Genomic DNA, 18,831 nt, shown 5'->3' with positions numbered 1-18,831 from the left:
GTACCATCAGAGCACCCACAGCCAGTGAAAGGTCTCACCATGAGAATGGAAGTAGACGGAGGGTTGAGTAGGACAAGAAGGTGGCAATTCACTAGTTGGCCAAAACCAACACCTAGAGGAAATGATGCCGACAAGTCTAATAACTGACCACAATACATGTGACATGCAGGTGGGCATAGGCCTGGGAGAATTCTAATATGAAAGACAGGATCAATGAACAGGAACCAAGATCACAATGTGAAAATCATCACAAGACAGGCATGTCACATCACAAATGCCACAACACAGATACACTAATTGTACCCTATTTAATTGTAGAGGACGATGGCTCTCCTGCAGGACTACCCTGATGACATGGATGACGAGCTGACAAACATCAGCCACCAGACCCACCAAGATATCCTTAGAACCCTCCAGACCCCACCTTCAGTCACAAGGAGGAGCACAGAACAAGCAGCCATCACAGAGGACCCACCCACCACCCCAATTGTAAGACCTGCCAGCTCCGATACAGCTGAGGACTCAGACGACACAGGCACCAGCTTTGAGAGAACTGTAGTCGGAGTACAGCGGGAGCTGGCCAAGGAGGTGCAGGTGGGGATTAAAAATATGGCAGCCAGCCTTGAGGGTATGCATTCGTGCATGATGTCATCTGCAGATTAGGCAGCAGCCATGCAAGCACTAACATCCATCCTCCAAGGACTACAACAAACTGTAAAGGAATTCACCACTGCAGTAAGGGAGATGCCACAACACCTCGCACCCCAAACCTTCCACTGCACGTACAAATGCAATCATGACCCCCTCAGGGCCGACCTGGCTGCCTACCATTGTGATGTGGCTGCTATTCTTAAGAACCAGCAGATCCTCCTTGCAGCAGTACTGCCCTTAATACCCCCACAGGTAGCAGCTACTGGGATGTCTGACTCTACATCTACACACACTGAGGTGTGTGTTGCCCCTTCACATTACCACCACCAAGGACAGAGGAGGCAACACACACATCAGAAGATGAAGACATGGAACAGATCACCTTCACACGTAAAAGTACCCAGAAGCACTAGTCCCTGCCACATGGCCACCTATCACCAAGGTCCTGCGCTTAGTAACCTGCCAATCTTGCAACAACTGTACTCAAGCACTGTTCTGCAAACCACTTTCTATCTTGTCAGCCTGCCTTGTGATTGTCTCTCACTAACTTATTGGCAAATCCTGTCCTTCTGCACTGTCTGACACATCACCCCAGCATGTCCAATGAATTGTCCTTTAGCACTTGTGTAGGATCACAATGGAAGATGTCACTATAATGGACTCACAATCATGGACATTGTACATATAGCACTACAGCACTTTTCAATAAATAGCACTTACACAACCACTTTGTCTCTGTGTAATGTGACACATCAACCGTGCAGTAGACCACTGAATTTTGCCTCCTGTCAAATTACATAGCTTGTCAATACAACTGTCTGGAAATAATGTAGTCTGAAAACTATGCACAGCGGCCTGGATTCTACCATACTCTGCCCTTCAAGAGGGTAATATCTGAGGAAAAGAGAAACTATACACCATAATGCTGTGTTGGACAGAATAATGCTTCCTCAAGGGATATCTAAACCATAAAATAGTGCTTTCAAAATGTTGCCTCCATGCAGAACTAACACATGTAACATTGCCCACAAATATAAGCGAACAGTCACCAAACTGCATGAATGGAGGTGTATGAGATTACATCCAAATAAGTAATCATGCTGAACAGTGTAACAAATAATCTATGTGAGTGATGTACACTATACTACAAGAGAGCTTACTACTTTCACCTTATAAGGGTTTCCTTGGACATCAGACTGCGGTCAGACATAACACAGTGTCCCCAATCATAAATCTGGAAGCACTGTATGTGACATTGAAAACATACTTAATGAAAAAAACATGTTGGGATCCATAGTAACTGTGATTGGTGGTTGCAATGAATGGTCTAATCTTTGCTAGGTAGGTTTGGGGTAGCTGCCAATGTTACAGCTCATTTGGGATTTGTTTGCAGCATAGGACACAAAATGTAATACAAAATAAATACTGTACACTCATGCCAAGGCCCTGATCTACAAGCATTTCACACATACTGTAAAGGGTTTACTACATATTTATTAAACTGTAAAAACAGAAGTGAAAACTCGTGGAAAAGCCTTACGTACCCTAATCTACTCTAACTACTCATTACCCACAACTGTCCCTAACTCACCTAAGCTAAACTTACTTATCACATTTAATGAAACGTTCTAAACATCAACCCCCCTCCGGAGGGTCTTCTTGATTGACTGCACCCGCTGGTTTAAATGTCGCACCTCCTGCCGCAGTTGACTCATTTTACGCAGGACACGGTCCAATTTACGCTGCATCTGTACAAAAGCAGCAGGGTCAATAGCTGCAGCTGGGGTGGTCTGGGTGCCAGCTGAGGAAGTGTGGGGCTGTGTAGTGTCCATGGCTGTGGGCTGTCCTGCAGGTGGTGCTGTGCTAGGGCCTGGAGCACTTGCTGAGGTGGTTGCCGCAACAGTCCCAGCTGCTGGTGGTGCCACCTGGATGGTAGTGGTGGTGGTGCTGGTGGTGGCTGTGGTGAGCAAAGAAGGGCCGCCTTGTGGGAATGCCCTCCAGGCTCCAGAGGCCCGTTTGTGCCGGTATCTGCGGGCCATTCTTCGGTACCCAGACTCTACCTGAAGTATGTGCTGATACATCATTGCCCGCCGTTGAAACTCCCTGACCTGGATGGGTGTCATATTTGCAGCTGTGAAGACAAATAGAAAAACTAACATTAGGAACTGCAGTGTGTGAAATGGCACAAGAAGTAAATCAGACAGTACATCTATTGTACTTGTAACAGCTCATATCATCATACAGATCATTGATTGTCCCTGAGGAAGTACATGGCAAGCCAGCCTACAAAGGTTCTATCACATATAGCACATCCAAACCCTACAAGATGGGTAACAACTGGCATGATTTTGGCATCATAGTTCTGCCAGTTGTCTGATAACAATCATGCAGCACATCCTCTGCCAATGCCAGGGCTACAAATGTCATTGTACGGGATGGAAATCTAGGGCCACATGATCTGCAAGTTGTAAATGGACTTGCTAGTATAGTACACATGTGGGAACAATGAGTGTGTATACTAGGTTCAGACAAAAGATTCACTGATTTACTATATGGCTGTGTATGAGGGTGGGGGTGTGTACTAACAACTAACAATTTCAAACAACATGGACACCCAGGAAGCTTAGGAAAGCTGGACATGTGTTTGGCTCAACACACACACCACAGGTAAGGAGTATCTACAAAAAGGAGACACACATGTCTGGAAATGCATTCCTTTGTCCACATCATATACTTCCAGTAAGCCAGTAAGCCATGACCTACAACAAACATAGAGGTGCAAGAACACCCCTGGCCGTGAGTTGCATGCACACCTAGGCCATTACACTCAAGTGCCACATACTCGTAGCACTACATGTGGAGCTACATGCTTCTAGGAAGTTCAACCTACAGTTTAATAAGTACCTTAGGGAATTGGGAAGAAGAAGTCTGGGTAAGCATTTAGCAGCCCGATTCTGGGAGAATGTGGGTCTGACAGGCTGACTAAATCACAAATTAGGTCCAGTGCGACTCTTTCTGATACGAGTGTTATCCACATGACTCATCCCTATTCACATTGCGGGACCTACAGGGCTGACCTAGAATCCCAAAATAAGACAATAGGATAAGGATTGGCCAACTCAAAGATGGTGAAAAAATGAAATTCCACTCATGGAACAAGACAAATGATTGGCCAGCGCATCACACCTAGCTATGTGTTCAACAAACAGGAGTCCATCACACATCACCAGCAAACACAACACATAACAGACATATCAACACTTACTGGAGTTGTTGGGGTCCTCGAATCTAGCCACCTCGTCAACAGTGTAGGGTGCCGGTCCACCTGTAATGCATGGAAGGGAGAAATGTGCTCAATTTCTGTGCACTGTCCAACAATTCCAAAGACAAATACTATGTGTAAGATTACATAAGTAAGTAAAGCCACTCAGACATGATGATACTGCATCCGATATAGCACGGCTAACATGTACATACCATGGGTCTCCAGTGAGTGTTACACACATATCTGCACACATGCAGTGGCCCTAACTATCATGTGGTGGCAAACATGCTCCTTCATTAGTGAGCAGATATAATAATGGAGTCTATTTGTCTCATCATGTGTATCCAAGAGAGACATCCAAAGCCACTTTCCTTGAGTAGTGCATAACCAGTCAACCAGCCATTGTGCCCATGACAAATGTATGACACACAGGTATAATGTACAGAGGGGCAGGGACAGTTGTTAGCCCTCATGTTGTTACAGTTTCTTCATTTGATGTGGCCCAACTATGATGTGTTGCATCAACCATAGAGGTATGAACCCATGTGCATACCTTTGGCCAGCCATCCCTAAACAAAAGGTGGAACAACAAACACCAAATACCAATCTAAGATGTTAGCTGAGGGCAGCTAGAACTTGTTCTTTATGTCTCCAAATCCAGATCTGACATGTATCCGAAATGAAGAAGGGCCACAATAATCCCTAAGATTTTTGGAATTTCCGTGATCGCTTTCCTTACACACTCACCAGACACGCATGAGACATATGTTTGGGCCATATTGCTATCATCAATTGACGTGAAGCCTCCACTCATGTTCAGCCTCATGTAGTGTTTCAAAAGTCAGTCTAGCTGTTGCGTCAACAAATGTTGGTAATGAATTGGAAATTTCTATACTTCACAGGTAAATGTGACCTATATCTATACATAATTGGCTCCAGATTTGTGTTGCTGTTTGACACAAAGGCGGTACCAACTTACATAAAGCAAAAGTATTCAGTAAGTTTGCAGAGCTCTTGCTTCCTAACAGCTAGCAATTGTGGTCCTTAACATAGTAGATAAATGGCCCTGTATGTTTCCAAAGCATTCCGCTCACTCAACAACATTGCCGGCAGATATTGTTCAAATCATCAGATGTCACTACAGGGCATTTAATCGTGCACATTTACATGATTTGTACTCACCAACAGGGCCACCAATCACAATCGCCAGGTGGTCCAGCAGATCTTGCTCCCTGGAGATGAGGTCAGCCCAGCAGGGGCTTCAGCTGGTGGTCATTCCTTGGTGTCCGATAAATGCGTTGCAGGTGATGCAAGACCTTTGCCCACCGGAGCCTCCGTGCCTCAGTGTGATACCCATGTATCACCCGCCCACATGCCTCAATCATAAGGGGGAGGAAATGGCACACCAGCCATATAAAACCACCCAGCTCCTCCGCACCCATCTTGCCAAGACGAGGCCTACCCAACATCTTAGCAGCAAAAGCTAAATAGGGGATAAAGGGAAATAGAGGAGACTAGGGGGTAAGTAGAATATGAAAAACTTAAACTAAACAACTAAAACAGCCCAACTAGACCCAAACTAACACTACCCACAACAGACTCCCAACAATACAAAGACAATACTATACAACACAATTGTACACAAAAAACACTCAGACAGGATACAACAACAATTTTTTATTCATAAAATGACAAGAAATGGACCACAGAGGAGAAAAAAAGCACAATTTGACCAGACAAAACTCTCAACACAGCCACACAGTCAGGAAGTATCACAGACTGCAAAGTGAAAGTGAAAGTCAACCCACTGTACATAATCTGTAAACAGGATATCCTATTACATCACTTCCTTCCTAAAATAGCGGCCATTTTTATCGTTATGCGTCAAAATATTTTGACGCATACATCCTGGGCGTCATTTTTTTTGACACACAGGAGTAGAAATGAGCCCGCATCCATATGTTTGAAAATAGTTTAACACTTAACCAGTTTTCTGAGGTACAGTGTGGAAGAGTCAATGGTGTTTTCAGGGCATTATGCGTCGTTTCTCGGGCATAAGCATTTTTTGACGCGTGTGCCTCATTTTTTGGCGCGTATGTGTGAAAATTTCAGGTCATTAACTGGGTTTGGGTCATTTTACCATTTTAATGTTATGTTACATTTGTGACACAACTGAGATAGGCTGATTTCACCCACTTTGGTCATGACGGTGTATGGGCACATGTGAGACATCATACTACTGCGGACCATGATCCGTTACTTCATTTAAAGGATATTCACTCTAGACTGATGCACTAGGTGGCCATATGTGTGGCCTACATATATGTATTGCACAAATCGGGCATGTTTGGCGTCAGGAGAGGATAGCAATGTGACGCACATAAGTACAATACCTCAATACCTATTGCTCAATGTGTGTGCATTGGCTACTAATGTAGTTGTTGAGCCAGTGAGTGTGCATCACAAGATGCATTATTGCAAATATGCTTGTATGAATGTGAAGTCAATGTGTCCAACCCTCAGACGCAAGTCAGTGTGGAAATGAGAGAGGACATGTGTTATTCATACATGGAGCAACGTCTGTTGTGTGCACTTCCTAGTTTTTGGGTAACGTAAACACCACAAATGACAAAGCATGCACCAGATAGATGGCAGACGCTTGTTCATATCAATGGTCCCAAACTTGCCCATCACATGTCCTGGAATTTTGGATACTGCTTCCTAGGCACTTGTTGGTGAACCCACCGTGAGTCAGGCATGTAGAGACTAAGTGGGCACCATGTTATTGACATGGAACGCCAAAGGTGAACCACAAATGTAATATCACGCCTCAGTTGTGGTCATATGACTGAGCCACAACTCTCCTGTGGCAGTGGTGGACCAGCAGACAAAGCAGCACGTGGCCACATATTTCCAATGATCAATTGCACAGAGGTGTCAGGTTCATGTGTGTGGTCCAATGTTGATCCTGTATATTTTTAGAGGTCTATGTGGTCACAGTTACGTCCAGGTCTCATCATGAGTCAGTGGCGACTATTCCTGTAGCTACTGAGTATCCTTTGGAGATCAATGGAAGTAAAGCCAATGAGGACATAAGAACCTACATGGGGATGGTCACAACCTTGGTGTGCTGAGTGAGATCATATCTTAGGAGTCATGTGCCGCCAGGTGTCATTACAACATTTGTACACAGGTTGGCCTGTAAAGTTCCCACTGCATCTGGGAACATCATAGCCTCTGTGTTGATTAATTATGCAGATATTCAGCACGCACAGGCCATCAGTATGTTGTGAGCAATGTGATTCAGCGTGTGAACTGTCAGGGTCCTAACATGTGTGGACTTTTCATGCACATTATCAGAGGTTGCTGGTTCTGCTGGAGGCACCATACCCAATCCCTGCATACGGCCCTGGTACACTGTCACACTTTGTTGCTCATGCATACATGAGACCCAGACCATGATTTGGGTATTTGGAGACAAGTTCCCAATTATGGTACAATAAAAAAATCAGATTATGCTATACAATGTATTTGAGTATGCATTGAGGAAGCACCTGACAAAATACCCCTGGAGGAATGTGAGGGTTGGGAAAGCAAGTATGCTACATATGTAGCCACAAGGAACCTTTAGGGTAATGCACAGACAGGTGCCAGTCAGGCTGACAGGATGCAGGGTCAATCAGGATCCAGCAATGTCACAAGGTACATACTCAGTGGTCTGACTAAGACTAGTCAGAGGAAGAACAAGACAGTTGACATGGAAAACTGTGTTTGTCCTGTGTTTTGGAAAGTGACACATAAATCCAAGGGCTGTGTTACATGGCTTATTTTTCTAGCAATGCATAACAGTGTAATCGACAAAATGGCAGCTTCTATGCTGTTCCAAGCATCTGCAAGGGCAGTGCATGTTCAAATGGGTGGTCTGCATGGAGGTGCTCACAGGTGTGTGCTGCATCAGTTTCTCACAAGTCCTGTAGGTGAGATTTGAGTTCAAATGGCCAAGAGTACCTTTCACATAGGAAGCAATCTGCAGGTGATAACAGGGCTTAGAGACTACAAGCCAGTGCACTATTTAACCTGATATCCATGCAGACAGATTTACTATGACTATGGCATACCATATGAAAGGGTGAAGCACACTGAATTACTATTGTTAGTCTGTGTGTTTGTAGAGGAGGGAATATCTGGGTACACATATTACCATTCCAGGGACCTTTCAAGACAGGTAGGGTAAGACCAGGAGCATGGGTGTGTCAGGAGTTAGGACATGGGCTGACATGTACATGGAATGTCATGTGTGCAATGCTTGGTGTGGCACTTGTGCTGTCTATGTTCTGCTCATATGGAACTCTAGTCACAGATAGTCCTTGCAAAGATAGGTGCTGTACGACTTACTGCTGTCAGGGATCTGGTCATACATTCCTGTTACCAATGCAATAGCACATCCACTGCCTCATGTATGAGGCTTTTTTTCCCCTTATTGACTGATGGTGTCTTAGTTGTGTGCCATATGCTGCGATAAACCATGTTGCCAACATGTATGTGTGAAATAGGTGAGGTCCTCTGCTATTGCCCTTCAAAGGTGAAATGTACAGGATATATGTCATTTACAGTGTGTATGAATGTGACTGTTGTATAATACGCATCACAATTGCTTTGGAAATTTCTGTGTGCTGATCGGTATGTCAGCAATGCTCCATGAGGCTACACTCTTATTCTAATAGTTAGAGATAAAGGTGAGCAGAAATGATTACCCAGACCATGATATGGTGATTATTATCGGTGTTTATTAACATATGTTGATACAGTGGTGATGGTGAGTTGTTTCAAAAGAAATTGTTCACAATATGTTGGCGTCTACGCAATCCAGCAGCTGTGTTTTGTTGTTCCCCCTCATGTTGCAGGCCAGCATCCTCCTCTTCAAGCATTTGTGGCTCTGGTTCTAATAGGGGAATGTTCCTTCGTACACAAATGTTGTGCAGGATGGCACATGTTAAAATGATCTTGCAGACCATTTCTGGTGAATATAGGAGGCTGCCACCAGTGATGTCAAGGCACCTGAATTTCGACTTGAGGATGCCAAAGGTCCTCTCGACTATGGTGCGTGTCCTCCTATGTGCCTCATCGTAGGCATGCTCTGCTGCAGTGCTTGGGTTGCCTAATTGTGTCATAATCCAAGGCTGGATCCCATACCCCTGATCAGCTGAAAGAGAAAATGAATGGAATCATGGTGATGTAGCCTGCCCCATTAATATCACCTTGCATGGCAGTAGTTGTCCTTTGTTGTCTGTGACTCTTTTGTGTTATTGTGTTGATTCCTAGGCTTTTAAGATGTACCATCTGCATTGGGTTGTTTCCTTGGCTGAACGAGCGTTTGCCTGCTGACCGGTTGTCAGCAGTATGTTTTGGGATTTGCAGTACAGTGTGAACTCCCTAGCATTGTGACTTGTGATACAGACGTTCCTGTGTCTTCAGTGGGGGTGAGATAATAGTTCCATACACAGATTCAATTTGACAGTGGTGGTAACACGTTAGCATCTATGTACCCTGGACATCCCATACCTTTAGACATATGCAATGGATTCATTTAAACATCAGTGAGACGCTTACATTTTGCAAGGTGACAATTAGCCAAACCTCTCCATACGTTGTGATCATTGACGTCTTGACATTAGACTGTACACTAATTTCAGATGTGTGACACGTTCACTGCAGACCTATCAAACATGCCTAGCGGTGTCACAACTTCAGTGTGTTCCTGTTCACATGTCGCTGTCGTGGTGTATGTGTTGTTTGTCCTAGAGGGTTGCTGTGCAGTGTGTATATGAGTAGGTTTCTGTACTTACCAACAAGTAGTCCATTGCCATATCGTCCATCCTGGAAGTGTTGATTGATGGTACAGTGGCGGAAGATGAATGAGTCATGTACACTCTCAGGAGACTTTGCCACGATATTGGTGATCAATCCTTGGTGATCCACAATGGCCTGCACATTGATGGAGTGTGTGTGCTTCCTGTTGCAGTATAGGTGTTCAGTTGCAGCAGGTGGCACAAGGCGTACATGTGTGCAGTCAATGGCACCAAGGACGTGTGGGAATCCATTAATGTGGTAAAACCCCTGTTTTGTCTCCTCCTGCTTCTGCTGTGTGTTTGGGAAGCAGATATGGCGGGGTGTGAGTCCGATGATGGCATCCAGTACTTTGGGCAGGAAGGCGGAGAATGATGGCTAGCAGCTTGGTTTCTGTTGGGATGGTGCGGGGTGTCAGCAAGCTGGCTGCCAACTGTGGCTCAATGTTGCGCAGCAACTGCTGAATGGCTTGCCAGTTCAACCTGTACCTCTGGATGATGTCATGTTCCCTGAGGCCATGAAGGGTTGTCCTGGTGCGGAATATCCTCTCCTGCCTTCTGCGTTGCCTTTGCGGTCCCTGCTGGTGTTGTGGTAGCTGCTGTTGTTGTTGCTGTGCTCTGCATCTGGGCGCATGTTGGATGAGAAGCACCTCTATGTCTCCCTTTTGCTGCTCTGCTGTTGTTTCTGTGTGTTCTGATTAAATACAGGTGTGTCTGCCCCATTTTAATGCCTGCCCTGACCCAGGCGTTAATTTTTTATGCAAATTGGGCTGTGCGTCATTTTCCGACTCCGCCTCCCGGCCGTGCAGGATTTTTGCCCGGTAGCATAAATATGACGCACGGGCCCTTAAGTCATTTTTTGGACGGGAATGCCTACCATGCATATGATTATCGCAAGGAGGTTTCCCGCATCCAGAAAATGACGCACACGCTGGGATTTTGACGTCCGCGGGCTCGGGTGTCAAAGTTTAAATATGGGTCAAGGTTTGCGCCGAATGTGAGTCAAAATTTTTATCGCACATTCGGCACAGACAGAGTATAAATATGCCCATTTATTTTAATTGTTAAAATCCCCTTAAGTAACAGATACCAGAAGTTTGGTATCAAATTAATTGTTATAATAAATCGCACAACTTCCAGTTGTTTGAATTTAATATAACTTGTTCAGGTAAAGAGTTTTAAACTTTACCTGAAAAGTTGCCAACTTCAGCCCTGCAGTGTTTTGCTGCTGTGCTCTGACTGGCCAGCCTCTGGCAGCCTGGCCAGGCTGCCTTGATGAGGTGTGAAGTGGCCTGGCTCCACACAAAGAGATGTGCCTGGGGGAGGAGATCTCCCCTCAGCAGATGGTGAAGCAGGAAGGGGGAGGGCTGCCAAACTGGTCTTCAAGTGCAGGGAAGGACATTTGGAGCATCTCAGCAACACCCTCACATCCTGCAAACCCAGATAATTAGGTGCCCCCTTGATTAGATTAGGAGAGGGCAAGAGAGGGGTGTGATTAGGATTTTTAGCCACACCAGTGGGTGGGCTCAGCCAGATGTAACCTCCAAAAATCACTTTCAGCCATGATGGATTTTTGAGGAATGTTGCTCCCTGGGATTGATTTTTGCCACACTTCCCAGGAAGTGGTCATCACAGGGGAAGGACCCGGCACCTGATTGGAGAACCAGGACCCCCCTGATTTTCACACAGGAACAGGGATAAAACTGGCAGACCTGCACCCACACCTCAGATCCCTATCAGATTCCAACAAGGAAGAACTGCAGGAGAAGAAGGACTGTCCTGCTGGACCCCTGACCTGCACCTGGACACTGCACTCTGGAGGACTGCACCAGCTGCACACTTGGGCTTCACCACGAAAAGGACTTTACCTGTCTTCTCTGCTTCAAGAAGGGACTCCCTGTTTGCTACAGGTACAAAGGAGCTGCCCAGAGTACCCTGCATCAAGTCCTGCAAGCAGAGCCCAGTTGACCAGCGTCCAGTGGCCATTTGAGGATTCTGACTAGGTGCATTCAGGGAATTGTAGTCCCAACTCCCAAGGAGCAACTCAGAGCTTCTGGAACCTTGGATCAAGTTGTGGGCACTTCAAGCACACAAAAAGGACCTCTGGAAGAAGATCCAGAAGTTGGAGACATTTGGAGCAACTCCATGAGTTGAAGAGGTGCATTGTGGGAGTTGTAGTCCCAGACCCCAAGAGGCACCTCATAGCCTCTGAACACTTGGCTGGTGCTGTGGACCACTTTCCTGATTCAAACACTTCTGAAAGTAAGTGTGACAGTGTTACCTCGTGGGTGGCCTGAACTCTAGACTTTGTTCCTTTCCAGTGTGACCTTTTTTAACCCTTTGAGCGCTAGTTGTTTCTATGCGCTAGAAAGCAATAATTCTTTAAAAGTTCATATCTCCGGTTCCCCTTATCCGATTTCATTAGTTTTTGTGTCATTTTAAAACTAAAAATATTTCCTATTTTTATAAACTGATTTGGGATTTTTAAAGTGTTTCCTGTGTTTTATTTAATTACTGTTTTGTGATATTTTAATGCTTTACACTTTGTCTCCTAAGTTAAGCCTTGTCGCTCATTGCCAAGCTACCAAGGGTTGAGCTAGGTTTAATATACTGAGACCTAACTGGACCTAAGTGGAGGTTAGTGGCCTATTGCTAAGTGTAGGTACTTACCTGCCCTTACCAATAACCCATTTTCCAACAACCACTGATATCAAGTCAATCAGCCAAACACCAGTTATGATAGGTAAACAACCCAATGCAGAAAGAAAATCACTGAAGCCTAGGATCCCACACAATACCACAAACACAGATGAGTCACAGATGACACAAGATAACAACTGCCATGCAAAGTGACAATCAAGGTGCAACCAACAATCAAATATTTACCCTCATTTTCTCTTTCAGCTGATCAGGGTTACGGGATCCAGCCATGGATCATGACCCCATTTGCCAACCCAAGCACAGCAGCAGAGCGTGCCTATAATGAGGCACATCGGAGGACACGCACCATAGTTGAGAGGACTTTTGGCATCCTGAAGTCCAGATTCAGGTGCCTGGACATCACCGGAGGCAGCCTCCTATATTCACCTGAAATGGTCTGCAAGATCATTTTGACCTGGGCCATCCTGCACAACATTTGTGTAAGGAGGAACATTCCCCTCTATGAATCAGACCCACAAATGCCTGAGGAGGAGGAAGAGGAGGATGCTGTCCATGAAAATGAGGGGGGAACATCCAAACACAGCTGCAGGATTGCATCAGAGAAAACACATTGTACTAAACTTCTTCTAACTATAGTCACCATCACCACTTTGTTATCATATGTCATTAAACACCTAACTTCATCACTCAATCATGCTCTGAGTAGTTTTCTATGCATCACATGATCCCTAGGAATCATAATCAGAGTTTAGCCTCATGGAGCATTGCAGAAATACAGATTAGGATACTGAAAAACCCACATCACAATTGATGGGTATGAATGTACAGCCAACATCACACACAGTGTAAATGACATATATCCTGTCTATTTCACATGTGAAGGGCAATACCAGAGGACCACAGCTATGGGACACATCTATGTTGCCAACATGGTCCATTGCAGCAAATGACACACAACTAAGACACCATCAATCATAAGGTAAAAAAAGTGTTTCATACATGAGGCAGTGGATGTGCTATTGCATTGGTGACAGGAATGCATGACCAGACCCTTGACAGCAGTAAGTGTGACATCACCTATCTCTGCAAGGAGCAGGTGTGACAAGAAGTCCATCTAAGCTGAAAATGGATAGCACGAGTGCCACAGGTATGACAAGCATTGCTCACAAGAAATGCCCTCTGCAGTCCATCCCACGTAATAAGTCCTGCCACTGCCATGTTTTAAGTCTCTCCCAACCCTTCTCTAGGGGGCCCTGTAAATGGACTATCTATACCCTGGGAATCTTCATCTACACACACCCAGACTCCCATTCTGACTCCTGTGTGCTTTCCATTATGGCATGCCATAGTCATAGTTTATCAGTCTGCATGGACTTCAGGTCCGATAATGCACTGCCTGGTAGTCGGTAAGATCTGTAATCAGCTGTCCATTGCTTCCCATGTGAAAGGTCCATTTGGCCCTTTGAACTTGATTCCCAGCTCCAGGACTTGTGAGAGACTGAAGCTGCACACACCTGCGAGCACTTCCATGCAGACCAGTCATTTGACTCTGCCCTGCCCTTGCTGCCTGGAACTGCCTAGAAGCTGCCATTTTCTGAATTTCCTTGTTGTGCATTGGTGTACAAATCACTTGTGTACCAGAGTCCTTGGGGGATTGTGCAACGTTGCAGACCACAGCACAAAATGTTTTTAGTTCCCACAGTGTTGTTCCAGCTTTTTCCAGTCTGCTCACTGAGTATTTGCCTTGTTCATGTTTGTTCCTGACAGAGCCTGCAGACTGGTTCCTGTCTTTGAGATAACCAAAGAGGTTCCCTGTGGCTACATTTGTCTCATAGTTGCTTTTCATGCCCTCTCTTTCCTCCTGGGGTATTGTGTCTGGTAGGTCTACAATGAATCCTCAAATAGATAGTATAGTTTAATAATTTTACTTATCGTATTCAGTTCTGGGACATGTATTCAAATTGCCTAAGCCAGCCCCAATCCCTTGTCTGGTTTTGCATTTATTCATTATTGCCAAACAGTGACAGTGTGCTATGGCTGTATGCATGGATTTGGTACAGTGCCTCCAGGACAACAAGCAAGGGTTGCCAATGTGTATGTGAGGACAAAAATGTTTTGTGCCCTGATGGTCCACACACAGATTCACTTCTGCCGCCAACTTTTGATGGTGCTTGCGTGGTGACTAGCTGTGAGATTAAATAGCACAGAGGCACTTATGTTCCCTGTTGCAGTGGGAATTTTCAAGCCCACCCTGTGTACACATGTTGTGATGAAATCTGCCTGTTTCCTATTACTCATCCATAAAGTGTTTAAGCACACCAAGGTTGCCCTGTCATCGGCCTTATTAAAGTTCTGCAGTGCCATAGCTGGACTATCCCCATGTGTGTCGTTAGTTGATCTTTGGCTTTAGTTCAAATCTGCTTTGAAGGATACTCTGTTAATTCAGGGAATGGCTCCACAGACTCATGACTAGACCTGCACGTAACTATGACAACATGGAGGCCAATACTGACACAGGGTACACATGGCCACACACTTGAACTTGACACCTTTGTGCAATGAACCACTGGAAATATGTGAACACATGCAGCATGGTCTGCTGGTCCTCCACAGCCCCAGGAGAAACATGGGTCATGTACATGACTCAAACTGTGGTGTACATACCAATTTTAGGACTGGATTTGAGACTCTGTGTCACAAACACTGTACCTACCTAGCATGTTCAATTCCTGACTCATGGGTAGTATACACACAAGTGACCATGAAGTGGTATCCAATATTTCATTAAATGTGATGGGTTACATTTCTGACATTGCCATTATCAACTGTCCTCTATCTATCCTGTGTACAGTTCATCATGGGAAATGCTTTATCCCCAAAGTCAAGGAAGTACACACAGCATAAGACGCAACAGATATAACAAACACATTTCATGACTGATGTACCTCAATAAATGGCATCTGATGGTTATACACAATTATAACACATTCATACATGCACGTTATGCAAAATAATTCTTGTGACGTTCACACAAAGGCACAACAACAATTTAAATAGCCAATTCACAGACATAAGCCCACAGGCCATGAGTCTATTTGTTTAGTTGCATAGCCTTGCTATCCTCTATTGATGCAACACCTGCTCAAACTAGGAAATACCAATTTTATTCCAAACATTTGTGTTGCTGTTGCATCAGTTAAGAGAGCTAATCCGGCACAACAACATGAGTATTATGGTCCACAGTAGTGTGGTCTGCCACATGTGCCCGAATACTAGAACACACACAGCAGGCCATAATAACCTATCTTTGTATAGTTATAGACTGCATGTATGTTAAAAAAGAAAAATGACCCAAACAGGTATAGACAGATTTTTTGACGCAAAAGCGTAAAAAAAGATGCATATGCATCAAAATATGACACATATGCGCTAAAAAATTACACTCACACCCATAATACATCGATTGGTCCCTAGCGTTAATTCCAACACCACACCCCATGAAATCAGTTATCCATTAAAAATGTATTGATTCTTGAATGCTGGGGAATCTTTATGCATATGCGCCAAAAAATATTGACGCAAAGCCCTTAGGCATCATAAAATTTCACGCAATATAATAAAAACGCACTGCATTTGAGACAGGAGGCGATGTAATAGGATATCTTGTTCACAGAAATGATACAGTGGGTGTACTTTAACTTTCACTTTGCAGTCTGTGATTCTTCTAGACTGTGTGGTTGTGTATTGAGTTGTGTCTGTGAATATTGTGCTTTTGTCTCCTGTGTGCTATTACCATTGTATTCTGTTTGTTTTGTAAGTGTCTGTGTTAATCAGTGTAAGTGTGTTTTGTCATTTTTTTAGATTAGATTTGTCTTTGTACTGTTGGGAGTGTGTCAGTGGGTATTGTTAGTTGGGATATTTTTGGGCTGTTTGTGGGTTCTGTACGTTTCCTTTCCATACCTCCTTTCCCTGTTTTTCCCCTCTTTACCCTTTCCTATCTTTATTGTTGTAGAGATGTTGGGAAGGCCACGTCCGGGGAGAATGGGTAAGGAGGAGTTGGGGGCTTTTGTGTGCCTGGAGTGCCACTTCCTCCCCCTGATGTTGGAGGCTGGGGGCAGGGTGATACAGGGGTTTCACACGGAGGCTAGGAGGATCAGGTGGGCAAAGGTGCTGTTCCACCTAAGAAGACTGTTCAACAGCCAGCTCAACGACCACCAATTAAAACATCACTGGGCTGACCTGGTGGCCCGAGAGTAGGACCTGCTGGACCACCTAGGTGTGGTGATTGGTGGCCCTGTTGGTGAGTACTAATTTGACTAATGTTTACAGTACAATGCTCTGGAGTGACAGTAGCAGATTTTGTGAAATACTGCATGCAATGTTTGTGGACATGTGGAATGCAAGTTGAACAAACAGTGGCCCTGATTTATAAAACAATTGCTATTCATTAACGTCATTTGTTGACGCAAAAGCTGCACAAACTTACAAAAGACAACTTTATCTTGTAAATTAGTGCTGCTTCGGCATCAAGAGATGATGGTAATGCGGCAAAAATCACTTTATGATTCAGGGCCTGTGAGTGTACCAGGAATGGGATGCATTTCACATGCTAATACAAGGAACCAATGTATTCCCCATTTTTTTTAAACCATGTCTGAACAGTATTCATGGCCATACGTACAAAGATCCTACTCACCTCTGTTAATATCGTAGGCCGATATTTTGACTTTGTTTGTGCAGCATTTAAATTATGTATGGATGGCAAACTATGGCACACTTGCTAATATCAAAGTATTTTATGCTACTTTACATAGCTGTAGCGTACACAAATTAAGCATATGCTACACATAAAAAAAAACAAAAATATCTGGCACTAAGTTAATTGTTTCTGTGTGTTTACGTCTGGACAGAAAATCTTTCACATGGACAACCCTCACACATTGTTGTAGTCCTTCCAGGAGAGATGGTAAGGTTTGCATGGCTGCTTCCTGTTCTGCAGATGGCATCATGCACGTGTGCATCCCCTCAAGGCTGGCTGCCATATTTTGCGTCCCCACCGCACCTCCTTGGCCAGCTCCCTCGTACTCCCACTACTGTCCTCTCAAAGGTGGTACCAGTGTCCTCAGAGTCCTCAGCTGGGTTGGAGCTGGCAGGTCGTACTATTGGGGTGGTGGGTGGGTCCTCTGTGATGGCTGCTGTATCTGTACTCCTCCTTGCGACTGAAGGTGGGGTCTGGAGGGTTCCAAGGACATCTTGGAGGGTCTGCTGGCTAATGTTTGTCAGCTCGTCATCCATGTCATCAGGGAAGTCCAGGACAGGCATATCCACAGGAGAGCCATTGTCCTCTGCAATGAGATATTGTACAATTAGTGTGTCTGTGTTGTGGCAGTTGTAATGTGACGATACTGACTTCCTATTAGTGAGACATAGTAATCTTGGTTCCTGTTCATTGTTTCTGTCATTAATATTAGTATTCTTCCAGGCCTATGCCCCACCTGCATGTCACATGTAGTGTGAGCAGTTTGGGGAATTTTCTGCGTCACATCCTGTAGGTGTAGGTTCTGTCCAAATTGTATGTTGCCATCTTATTGTCCTACTCAACCCTCCGTCTACTTCCATTAGCATGGTGAGGCTTTGCAATGACTGAGGGGTTTCTGATGCCACTTTAACCACACTTAACAATATGGAACTGACCCAGTCTCGGATATTTCACATACACCTATATGATGCTGAGACCAAGCACATACTATGTATAGCATTGGCATGGCACAATGCAGGTGTCAGCACTGGTAGTATGTAATGTTGATGTTGGGGAATGTGTGCTACATTGGATTGCAATGATGGGCCTGGCAGTGTTCCATTTCCTCTTATGAGTGTGCGGGTGTGTTTAACTAGATAGACACATATGTACTCCCCCTCAATGCTGATGTCTTAGCAGTATGACATTTGGGATGTTGCAAGGTGGCATTGCAGCTATTGTAACACAGGCACGGGGTAGACCCTGAAATGTGCAGCATGGGTATGACATTACTACTGTGTACTTCATAATGTAAGTAACAATACCTGATGTTTATTGTGCCTATAGACATGAATATTTTCAGGATTTACACTTTGTTAGGAATTACAGGGGATTGATAACGTTGTCATCCTGAACCCTCTATTTTGGGTGTGTTTGATCAATGGGCACGTAACTTCCATTAGCTACTTGACCTGCAGACAAAGCACAGGTGGTAGTGGCAACTGTTGTCAATAGTAAATACCACTTGCGGATCTGGCCTGAGCCTGGAAATTGAGCCGTAGTTCATGTTGTGACAATACCAGCTGTTGTGTGACAGCAAGCCAGTTTTACGTTGTACCATACCCTCCTGGACTGGCTTTGCCTTTCCAACATCCTTGGCATAGCAGAGT

This window comes from Pleurodeles waltl, chromosome 7 (assembly GCF_031143425.1).
Source record: "Pleurodeles waltl isolate 20211129_DDA chromosome 7, aPleWal1.hap1.20221129, whole genome shotgun sequence".
In the NCBI taxonomy this organism is placed as follows: Eukaryota; Metazoa; Chordata; class Amphibia; order Caudata; family Salamandridae; genus Pleurodeles; species Pleurodeles waltl.
The sequence above is the reverse complement of the archived record's forward strand: the minus strand, read 5'-3'. Positions refer to the sequence as shown.